The following is a 12,642-nucleotide window of genomic DNA, read 5'->3' on the forward strand; positions in this document are numbered from 1 at the left end:
TGATGGATTATAGCTTAAGAGTCCTGACAAGGATAGTTGTATACACTAGTTTAAGGTATTAGTGATCTTCGAGAAATACAGATGGAATATGACAACTTACATGGTAAGACAGAGCTCTTTTTATATACATGCTGTCAGGAAGTAGCTCAGCCCCTGATCCGACCAGGCACCGAAACGTCTGATATTGCATCAGATGATTTAACATCAGGATGGGATATTTCTCTGGATGTGGAGTTAACACAATTTTAACAAAAATTACATCAATTTCCTAAATTAATTGTTGGATGCACAATTTATGCAGTTTGTCTCTCTTGCATTTAACACAATTTAACTTTCACAACAACCTGTGACCTCTTTAAACTTTCTGTCTACATTGTTTGGATGTATCCTGTCTCTCTAACAAGACATGACAACAGGTAACTACCTCCAGCTGGGCCTTCAGATGTTTGTCACTTCTGAGATGAAAAGACTTACTTAGCATTTCCTGCTTTCAGCAAAACAGACTTTCTCTAACCTGGCATAACACATTAGAAATCAATACATTTCCTATACCGAAATACACACAACATAAAAAATATCAGTAGATTTGCAATGCTATACACAGGTGTACTGCACCTTTAATTAAAATAAATATCTGCAATAAGATACTTCTATGCGATCCAGCCACAATCAGTATCTACATGAGCAAATTTCCCTAGTCAGCTTGATATAAAAGGCAGCCTATTCAATTTTATTTATAGTTTTAATATATCATTTAATTTTATAAATAAATGAATGGGTTATTGCATGACTATACTAATGGTTGATATTCTCTCTCTGCACATAAACCTTCTACCACTTAAAAAAAAATAGCTACTTGATACCTAAAATAAAACACAGACACAGATTTCGATTTTGGCGCACTAATGTCTCCGTTTTAATTGTGTAATTTTATGATGGCAATGAAAGCATACGTAAGCATACATAAGTTCAGCTAACCAGCTAAATGTACATGACCAAACATAGGGATGGCCAACCAGGCCAGAATCTCAGGTTCTAGCTTAACAGCGTCAAAGAGACCACTCCCCTTCTGGTCCCAAAGGACTTGTTCGCTGAAACAATTCCCAGTGCTTACACAAAAAGGACCCTAAAAGAGACATAGCCCGAAAGGGGAAGAATCCTGTGTTCTGCTGTCCACCCAAAAGCTGTGTTCCTTTAACGGACACACAGCCCGCTACCACCTGACCCGAGAAAATCCACCGAAGAGACAAAAATGTGGGCTATAAAAATACCTAAACCTTTGTCCGTGAGATGCAGCCCATCGGGTCTATAGAGATGAAGGTGGCAGAATTTAATCGAAGGGTATTGGATTATCCCTCCCCCCAAGCTCCTTATGAAATTAGCGACCGAACAGTTAACCTGTCGTCTAACCTTGTCCATGATTAGTCCACTACGGACACCCCTCCAAGTTAATCTAGATTTGAAATTTGATAAACATATGATAATTTATGGTTACCTTTCGTCTATGAGCTGCAAATCACCTATTATTATTATTATTATTATTATTATTATTAACCTTTATTTATTGGGAGCGACATGAGGTCTGTAGTGACGTACAGAGGACAAACAACAAGGCAGTTCATGGTATAACAGTACAATACAGGAAACAAATCACACTTGGAGGTATATTTACTAAACTATGGGTTTAAAAAAATGGAGATGTTGCCTATAGCAACCAATCAGATTCTAGTTATCTTTTATTTAGCACATTCTACAAAATAACAGCTAGAATCTGATTGGTTGCTATAGGCAACATCCCCACTTTTTTCAATAGTAAATGTAGGCCTAAAAAGTAAATCTAGGCCTAAATCTCTTAACACATCTAATGGTGTGCAAGGGGTATATTTAGCGCAGGCTGAAACCTGTGGCCATTACTGTGGGCACATCTAGCATGTTTACAGTCACTTAAAGAGGTGCAAAGACAATGGATCAGTGGAGTAATTGGGCAGAGAGTCCAAAGTAGAGGTGAACAGTGTAGCTGTTAAGCAAAAGTTATAGGTAATGAGAAATGGAGGGAAGAGAGCCCTGCTCACTAGAGCTTATTTTCTAAAGGGAAAGGGGCAGACAAATGTTTGACATATGGGGGTGAGCCAATGTAAGGTGACCTGAGGGCAAGAAGCCAGAGTGGGAGAAACGGAGGATAAAAGAGGGTGAAGCTTGGCTTATGGTGAAATGGTTAATGGAGGACTGGTAGGCTTTTCTAAATAATGTTTGACGCTACACATGCTAGGAGATAGTCTGATAGAACATGGGAGATTGTTCCAATGGTGAAGGGCTGCATGGGAGAAATCTTGGATAATGGAGTTAAATGTAGTTACCAAGGGAAGAACAGGGGATGATCATTAGCCAACTGAAGAGGGTGACAGGGAATATGTATGGAGATGGGGTTGGAGATGTAGGGAGCAGTGGAGAGGGCCTTGAATGTGAGAGTGAGGAGTTTGAAGAAGATTCTGTTGGGGGAAGGGGAGCCAGTGTGATGTTTGACAGAGTGGGGAGGCAGAGGTAGAAAAAAAAAATTAGTGGTTGGCGAGGAAGGGTGTGAACCACAAAAGGACGGTATCAGAAAGTCAATTGTGTGAATGATGTAGAGTAGGAGAGGGTGATTCATGGTTTGAAAGGAGAGTAAGCATAGAGAAGTGACCTCTAGATTTGGTCTAGAGAAGATGGTGACATTGGTAAAGGCAGTTTCTGTGGAGTGCAGGGGGCGGAAGCCATGTTGCAGAAGATCAAGAAGTAGATGTCAGAGAGGAACCTGGTGGGATGGTTGGAGATAAGCCGTTCAAGTATTTTGGAGGCAAAAGGGAGAAGAGAAATGGGGCGGTAGTTATAGAGAGAGGTCAGGTCAAGAATGGGTTATTTAAGAATAGGTAAAACAAGAGCATGCTTAAAGGATGAAGGGAAGATTCCAGTGTAGAGGGATAGATTGAAGAGGTGAGCAAGGTGGGAGCAAGAAGTGGAAGAAAGGGAGCGAAGGAGGTAAGAGGGTATAGAATTCACAGGGTAGCTTGAGTGTGGAGATGATAATATAAGAGAATAGACTTTGTTACCCGTAGTGGGGTGGAAGGGGCACAAGAGGTAGAGGAGGGTGGAGTGGTAGGGCTGGCTGAAGAGCGATGGGACTCTTTGCTTCATGGAATGTCTCAATCATAAATCAAATCAGTCTGGGGGCCCCAAGCCAGAAAATAATGTAGAAGGTAAACTCTCTAGGCCCGCTGCAGTGTATAGTTCTAGTTGAGGCATAAGAACTCTAATTCCCTTCCTCCCATAGGAGGTTATATAGTTAATTACTAGGCTGTAATACTACACATTCATTGGTGCTATAAATGCATGAACAAGTTTGATAGACAAATTCAGTGCCCTTGACATTCCTTAGATATACTATGTGTCCTATTCTACGTGGTCAACAGAAAGCTCAGTCTATGTTACAATAAACAAGATTTGAGAAACAATGATTTTGACCATTCATTACAATTTCCAACTACCCAATTTATTTATGCTCTCCATGGAGAACCCTGCCACTGCAGCAGAAATGCCGCATCTACTCTAAGGGAATGTTTGTTGTAATCAGCTGCATTCAGCCCTATAATTGTAACACATTTCTTAAAGATAAACCAATTTGTATTTGGTAAGAGAGTCAAGGTGAAGCAGCCAAACGTGGCCACTAATAGCTCTAACCAACAATTAACCCTAGCCAGTGCAATCGGGCAGATGGTGGGTTCAGGGTGTACCTCCATAGTTACCCAACTCCCTAACCAAATTGATTTGTTTTGGTTTTGTGCAACTTGCAAATCATGGCTGCATCTCTAAAAATAACATTCTTAGTTAATAGCCCTGAAGCAGGGGAGTGTTTAGATGCAGATACCATCTCGCTAAATCTAAGGGTCCCTAAAAAGGCCAACCAGAAACTATGCCAAATAATAAGGCTTCATAATCAGTAGCCATCATCCACCGAGATGCATCAATTAAGCTTACGCAACAAAGGAGCATCTATAGGCTGTGCGGAGACATCTTTAGTGGGTTCTGTTTTGACCCACCTCCTCAAAGCCTTTCAAATTAACAAACCCTTTGTAAAATCCACATCCCCTAAATTATAAAACCAGAATATTATGTCATTGCCCTGTAAGCGTGTGGCCCATAACTCCATAGCCAGCACAATGGGGAAAAGCTCTAGCACTAACAGATTACCAATAATGCCTGATGAATGAGTCTTAAAGGGCATATTACACTATGGTACAAAAAACAATTAACAGCGCTGAGTGAGGATCAGGGTTACCTCTAATAATAACGTAGACTCGTGTTAGAGTGGAATTGTATGATTATTGATTTAATATCTATCATGTGCTAAGCTTTAGATGCTAATATGTTATGCTATGACTTTAAGAGAAATTAAGCAGATATTATTTTCAGTTTAAAAAGACAAATTATTCAAGGTTGGCCACGCAGCGCCATGTTCCCATCAATGAAAGATTCCAAGAACATGTAGCAACGTTCTTGATAAGATAAAACCCAAGGACTCAAAGATGGGGGCAGCACAAGGATATTGGCGAAAAGCCTGGAAAGAGATAACACACAAAGAAGAAAGAGTTGTTTGATCTTTGATGTAAAACTGAAATATATATATTGTTAATTGATTTTCTCTCATTATTTTACTGTCTTATAATTGGTTGTTCAGAATCTATACCCCTAGACTTACATGTATAAAAATAAGCGCTGAAGTGGTCTCAAATTGGAACAGAATAAAGCTGCTCAGCATTATATCATACAGGTGTTGAGTATTTTCTGTTCACCAGTCGACTGAAAACAAAGAAAGATCTGACTGACATTGAAGGTGCTTGATAGAAGTATCGGTGAACCCCGATTCCCCAACATTTCTGGGGGCTCGTCCGGGATGCTCCAATATCTCCACACCTGACGCCAAACTCCACTGATGTCCAGAGAACTGCTGAACTAAATCCGGTGAGTAAGAAAAGTGTAGATTTCTACCTTCTTACTCAGTTCAGTATTTCTTTGTATGTCTAAGGAAAGTCAGTTGAGGTGATTAGAGGGTATTCTATGAACCCAATGTACAGTTAGAGGAAAGGATAATGAAATGATAAATGTATGGATACTGTAGATTATGATGGATGTAGACAATTTTAGTTAGAAGATAATAAGAGAGGTGTATGTAAGAATTGTACCTGCTGCATTGTTCTGAGAAAATATTCAGGTTGCAAGGGACCTAGACTAGAGTGTGTTACAACTACAAATGCATATTACGGTTTTGTAAGTAATGAAAAAGAACTATATTTTACGTTAGGGTGCATTTGAATGAAGAAATACTACATACTGGCCACAAAATCATATGTTACCAGATTATAAACCTATATGTCCATACACTGACTTGAGGGGAAGAATCGGATCAGCCATAAATGCCAGCCTTTTAATCTACAGCCAATAAACCTTACATCTGGTGTTCCTATGGCAGACTAGGAGGTAAAGGATTAAAGATACTTATAGTCTGTACAAAGGGGAAAATTGTATTACCTTATTTCACTTATAAGACATTGTATCCCAGATACTGACAGTACTGTGACCAGTAACCCAGTAAATGGGGGCACAGAACAGTAAGATGCCTACTATAGGCAAGCCTATGGATATAATGAAAAAGAGAGAAGGTAGTAAAGCTCTTAAAAGAATTCATAAAGTACTCAAGAGAGCAGGATTTCCCCCAGAAGGGACATTAGACTTAGAGAAATGGTATGGGTTTTATTTGAATATTAAAGAATGGATAAAAAGGCTTGGCTATGAAGATCAGGTCAATGTGTGGATATGCTAAATGTATGTTTGATCCTGCGCAGCTGAATGAGTGAGATGTGCCCCTCCCTTATTCTGTGTAAAAGATTTCAGTGTGTTGAGATAAGAAGCACTCTGTTTTTTGTTATCTGACAATGTATGTAATGCTGATAAAATATGTCCGGAGTGCTGAGTGATAATGACATGTTGAGGCTAACTTGTATTCAGTGTAATGCTGGGACTTGTAGTTCCACAGCAGTAGGCTGGAAGGTATCAGCTGATTTTTCTTTCTCTGTATGTGAGTTTTGTCTCCGTCTTACTTCGTGTGAGGGAGATCTGTGTTTGTCTGTCTTGTCTGTTTTTTTTTGTTTGTTTTTTTTACAAGAGACATGTTTCAAGGTTAAAGAAGTTGTACATTTTTGTAAATAATATAATGCCTTCCTGCTTAATTCTAAGCTTTTAAAGAGATGCATAACAAGTGTTGAAATGTTTTGGTCCGTCATTACACGATTCAGTGGACGGACAAGTTGGCTGGGGTCCAACAAGCCGTTTCTGTATTTGAACAAAATAATTTTGTTTCTGAAATTTGAGAAAAATAGCTTTCTCTTTAATGAAGTTGAGAATTGTGGGAGTGAGCCTTTACATGAAGATATATATTACAAGCTGTTTTTATCTGTGTGAAAATGGCGCTGATGAATGTTCTCAGAAATAAGGAGGGTTTGTTATGCCCATAAAGAAATGTTACGAGATAAAATGTCGTCTGTGAGCGAGAATTGTGAATATATATTTGTACTTTAAACATGGAAATCACAGAATCTGGAAATATGTGTGAATATTTGGTTTACAAAGAGATGATGAGAAAGGAGTGGCTTTGAACACTCGCCCAGGTCTCGTCACTTTGACATTCCCTGTTTGTGAGATTAGGGACTGCCCCTTTGAGGAAATCAGTTTTTCATTGCATGGAACGCATAGCGTCACAGTTAAGCTACAAAGAGAAACTTTTAAACAAGTGTCGTATTAGCAGCTGTACAATGTGAATTAATAACAGTTACTGTAATTCCTAGTGAATAAATGTTAATCTCTATGCAAAAGTTTTTTTCTTCACAGAAGCTCTCCAGCTACAAAGCACTCTTTCAATCCAGATTGAATTTATCCAACTTCCAATGAATAGAAGTTTGCAATGTTTTGATCCACAGCTACAACAAACATAAGTAAAAACGAATCAAGAATTTAAAAACCGTAGACTCTGCTGAGTAATGATTACCTTGTTTTGGAAAGAGATATTAGAGTTTATGTGCTATTCGCATAGCAAATGCATGAACCAGATGGTTTTTCTGTATGTGCAGAAAGCAAAAGGTTTTTATTTTTATCCTCATAACAATTTTGAGTCAATCAGTGTTGTAAACGCATTCACTGCCATTATTTACTGTGCTATAATAGTAGTATACTGCAAGTCCTTCTTTGTATCGTGGGTATGGTAATGTATTGATGGGAATTCAATATTTGTACGGAAATGAAAAAGATTTAAGACTTTATGAGCTATTATCTGTGTTTTTGCATTAGTAATTCTGGGTGATAGTAAGACATTTACACTCTCTGCTGAGCAAAACCAAATGTTTAACCAATTTTAAGCTAAAGCAACTTCAGCACCAGCACTGGCTTTGTCAGATTGTGACAGAGCTACTCAAGCACACAAAGTTGAAGGCTCCACTCAAGATAATGCCCAACATCGCAGACTGTTTAAGACCAGACTCCTCAATGGCCTTTCTGAAACATATCGTCAACAATTGTTCTTTATAAGACCAGAAGTAGTAACAATGGAAATGCAATCCATGCTCCAAGTCCTAGAAGGTATAGAAGACCGGGAAAAGGAGAAGCAGAGGAAAGTCAAAGACAAGTCCCAAAACGTTCATGTGGTCCAAGAGAATCAAGACTGGAAGGTTCGTACAGACACAAGAGGTGCACCAAAGCAACAAATAAAGGAAAAAGAAAACATGACTCTGGAAGAAATGAAAAAGCAAGGCGTTTGTTTCTTTTGCAAACAGAGAGGGCACATGAAAAGAGATTGTAACCAAACTCTGAAAGACAACTTGACTAAAGGCCTAGTGAATATCATATTACACAATGGTCAAGAACGTGAGTGTCTAATTGATACTGGAGCAAGCCACACTGTATTAAGAAAACAGGAGGTACCTCAACAACTATTAACAGAAATTTATTTACCTGCTACAGGCCTAGCAGGAAAAGAAGTAAAACTAACAGAAAGTAAACCAGTCACACTTTTAGTAGGTGAAGAGACAATTGAAGTACCAATACAATTTCTCACTTCCTCATCTTGTCCCTATAATCTGTTGGGAGCAGATGTACTTTCAAAGATACAAGCCAGCATCAAATACACCCCAACTTGAGTAAAACTCACAAGTCAACTCCCATCTCCAGTCCAAGAAGAGCTTACAGCAGCAATCTAGATGCTAGAGCAGATGAGCACATGTCACAAGGATAAGACTGTTAATCTACCAGATTGGCTGAACATAGTACCAGACAAGTTATGGTCCAAAGGAAAACACGATGTGGGCACACTTAAAGTAAATCCTGTAAAACTGACACTAAAGCCAGGAACACATCCTGTCTCAATTAAACAGTACCCACTTGCTGCAGCTCAAACCAAAGCGATATCAGAACAAATACAAGAATATCTACAAATAGGGGTGTTAAGAAAATGTCGCTCTCCTTATTCTACACCCCTATTCCCAGTAAAGAAACAAGATGTTGGACAAGGGGGTGCAATACTAGATGGTTTATGACCTAAGAGAGGTCAACAAAAGACTTCTGATCAACACTCCCATTGTACCCAACCCCCACACTTTGCTTAATCAGATACCGCCAAATGCAAAATGGTTTTCAGTAATTGACTTGGCAAATGCTTTCTTCTCAGTCCCAATCACAGAAGATAGTCAATTCCTTCTAGCCTTCACCCATGATGGAAACCAATATTGTTAGACAAGACTCTCTCAAGGAGGAGCCACAAGCCTATCAGAATTTTCAGAAGCAATGGCACTAATTCTCCAAGGATGGAGGCCTATCAATCCAACTACTCAACTCATTCAATATGTAGATGATCTCATGGTGGCTGCGGAAGCTGAAGAAGAATGCAAAGCAGAAACACTGTCATTACTTTGTTTTCTGGCCGAACAAGACCGCAGAATATCACAAAGCAAGTTGCAACTAGTACAGGAAAAAGTAATATTCTTAGGACATTGTATCTCTGCAGGAACCAGACATCTTACTGAAAGAGTTAAAGTTATACGAGACATGAAGACACCAAAAACAGTCAAAGAAATCAGAGCCTTTTTGGGACTCCTCGGATATTGCAGAGAGTGGATTCCCTCAGCTTCAATTCTTATGCAACCACTGTATGAATGCTTGAGGAAACAACAGGGAACAGAACCACTCAATATAACTGAAATAGAGAATGCAGTGCAAGCCCTGAAACATGCTATCTCTACTGCACCAGCACTTGGACTACCAGACTATCTGAAGCCTTTCACATTGTTTTGCTATGAGCAGTCAGGACATGCTCTAGGAGTCCTCACACAGAAACATGGAATGAAGCAAAGGCCACTGGCCTATTATTCTGCACAACTCGATCCAGTTATAAGAGGCTCTCCATCATGTATACAAGCAGTAGCAGCAGCAATACTGAAAGAAAAGGTAGCAGATATGGTATTGGACCATGCACTTATTATTCAAGTTCCACATGCAGTCACAGAAATTCTTAATCAAGCAAAAACAAGACATTTGTCTGCAGCTAGACTAACTAAATCATCAGACAGGGGATATGAGGACCTGAGTGAAGCGTCTGAAGAAGAAACTGAAGAAATACACACACAAAAATTTTCACATGATTGTTTGGAGCTTATGAAATTAGAGACTTCAGCGTTACATAATGGCACTGACACACCACTTTCAGATGCAACCCTAACTATTTATGTAGATGGATCTAGATACTATGTGGATGGAGTTCCATATACAGGTTATGCCATCACAACTGAGGAAGAGGTGCTTGACTCAGGAACACTGTCTAATGGAGCATCAGCACAAGAAGCAGAATTGATAGCTCTAACTAAAGCTTGTGTATATGCAGAAGGACAAAAAGCCAATGTATATACAGATTCACGTTATGCCTGGGGAGTGGCGCATGACTTCGGTCCCATTTGATTCCCAATTTCCCAAAAGCAGAGATTTCCAAGGATCAAATGGAAAACCCATCAAATATGCAAACTTGATTAATGAACTGTTTAGAGCATTGTAACTCCCTAAACAAGTGGGAATTATAAAGGTTCAAGCTCACACTAGAGAACAAACTCCAGAAGCAAGAGGAAATAACTTTGCAGATCAAGCAGCAAAAAAGGCAGCCCTCCAACCAAAGAATACTACATTTCTTGTAGACTCAACAGAAGGTGACACAGACAAATTTCAATTCCCAGACCTACAAAGCCTTAAAGACTTTCAGAAACAAGCAACAAAGGAAGAAAAGAATAAGTGGGAAAAAGAAGGTGCACAGCTTGATGAGCAAGGAATATGGTCAAAAGAAAATAAATGGTGCCTACCAAGAGCCTTATACCCAGTAATGACTCAGATTGCACATGGACAAGTACAACATTCCAAAGAGGCAATGACTAATAGGGTATGGAAAAATTGGATTGCCCCTGGATTTAACTGTGCAGACACAAACTATGTGGCAGCTTGCTGGATATGTGGAATACACAATCCAGGGCAAAGAGTAAAGACCCCAGGAGGAAGCATTCCAAAGGCTTTCTATCCCTTTCAGAGACTTCAGATCGACTATATACAACTTCCTAAATGTGGTACCTACGAGTATGTGTTAGAAGGAAAAGCTACTGCTAAAAATACAGCAAAGAAATTAATCTCAGAAGTCATCTATAGATATGGCATACCTGAAGTTATTGAATCAGATAGAGACCCTAATTTTGATACAGGTACCCATAAACTGCTATCTGGGGACTGGGTGGTCATAAGAAAGCGCATCAGGAGACGTCTTGAACCCAGATATAAGGGTCCTTATCAAGTCCTGTTGATGACTCCCATGGCAGTGAAAGTACAGGAAAAAGACACCTGGAAAGTCTTTAAATCAGGGGAGTCTTGTTCTGATAAATAGAAATGACTGTCTTATGGTATTGATATGTCTTACCAGAATATTTCTGCCTGAAGTAGGGGTCAAGGCCTCCCTAACCCAGTATGAAACAGACAGATAAGTGACAAATTGCCTATGTCACTGTGAGAAACAGAAGGGGAAGGAGTGCTCAACAATTTGCACTCATAGGAGAATAAACTTTGAAAATGCCTTTGTGAATACATAACCTCATTGGCAAAGTTGTCAGCAATGATTCATTTTGAATATTGGGAATATTGCCATTAGTAGCAAAGGGTTTGGCAATCCAGCTCATTGTATATGTGGTAGAGAAAATTGTTATATGGCTGATTAAGAAATTACTGACACTTGATTGTTGTTCCTGCAGGAAAAATAATGAGCTTCCAGAACCAGTAATGATCACAGAAATTTCTACAAGTTTAATGTCTGAGACAAACAGTGAACATTATCAGCAATGGTCAACAATCAAACCAAAAACCTGCACAGTCTGCAACAAGAGATTGACAGTGACCATCGAGAAACCAGAATGAAAATTGATGTCCTATTCATTAGTGGGACATATTTGTTAATGAATCTTATTCCATATAGAAAGCAATGAATATCTTGATTCATCCATTGATACTAATTCTTCTTGTACTAACTATAATGATTATATGGAACTGCTACTTAACATGTAATACAAGAAAGCTTTTGGATAGATATCAGCAACGTATTCCCCTCTATGCACCGAGATAAAACATTAAGTAGGGAAAGAAGAGTTATGGTGATAAAGTACCAGAGATATGTGCTTAATGAATTCTTGTTCTAATCATATGGGGTCCTTATGATACCATATGTTTAAATGTAGGTACTAACTGTCTTCTGCTGAGTATCGCCATGACTGATAGGTAGAGGTTAATAGTTGATATTTAATCAAAGAGGGGAATGTTAGAGTGGAATTGTATAATTATTGATTTAATATCTATCATGTGCTAAGCTTTAGATGCTAATATGTTATGCTTTGACTTTAAGAGAAATTAAGCAGATATTATTTTCAGTTTAAAAAGACAAATTATTCAAGGTTGGCCACGCAGCGCCATGTTCCCATCAATGAAAGATTCCAAGAACATGTAGCAACGTTCTTGATAAGATAAAACCCAAGGACTCAAAGATGGGGGCAGCACAAGGATATTGGCGAAAAGCCTGGAAAGAGATAACACACAAAGAAGAAAGAGTTGTTTGATCTTTGATGTAAAACTGAAATATATATATTGTTAATTGATTTTCTCTCATTATTTTACTGTCTTATAATTGGTTGTTCAGAATCTATACCCCTAGACTTGCATGTATAAAAATAAGCGCTGAAGTGGTCTCAAATTGGAACAGAATAAAGCTGCTCAGCATTATATCATACAGGTGTTGAGTATTTTCTGTTCACCAGTCGACTGAAAACAAAGAAAGATCTGACTGACATTGAAGGTGCTTGATAGAAGTATCGGTGAACCCCGATACCCCAACACTCGTGTGTATATATATATATATATATATATATATATATATATATATATATATATAAAGAAACAATTTTTTAGACATTAACACAGCAAATATAAAACATACTGAATGAATGACCAGCTGATCACAGTGATTAACAACTAATACACATATCAATTAATGGA

At 38.6% G+C, this 12,642-nt stretch overlaps 1 long non-coding RNA gene across 1 annotated transcript; it reads left to right on the forward strand.

Annotated features, from left to right (window-relative positions):
* The first annotated feature begins 6,941 nt into the window (after positions 1 to 6,941).
* On the forward strand, positions 6,942 to 12,374 carry LOC142143597 (uncharacterized). The gene is made up of 2 exons (XR_012689549.1): positions 6,942 to 7,022; positions 10,794 to 12,374. It is a non-coding gene; the product is annotated as an uncharacterized LOC142143597 (long non-coding RNA).
* The last annotated feature ends 268 nt before the right edge of the window (positions 12,375 to 12,642 follow it).

Source organism: Mixophyes fleayi, chromosome 3 (genome assembly GCF_038048845.1).
Source record: "Mixophyes fleayi isolate aMixFle1 chromosome 3, aMixFle1.hap1, whole genome shotgun sequence".
NCBI lineage: Eukaryota > Metazoa > Chordata > Amphibia > Anura > Limnodynastidae > Mixophyes > Mixophyes fleayi.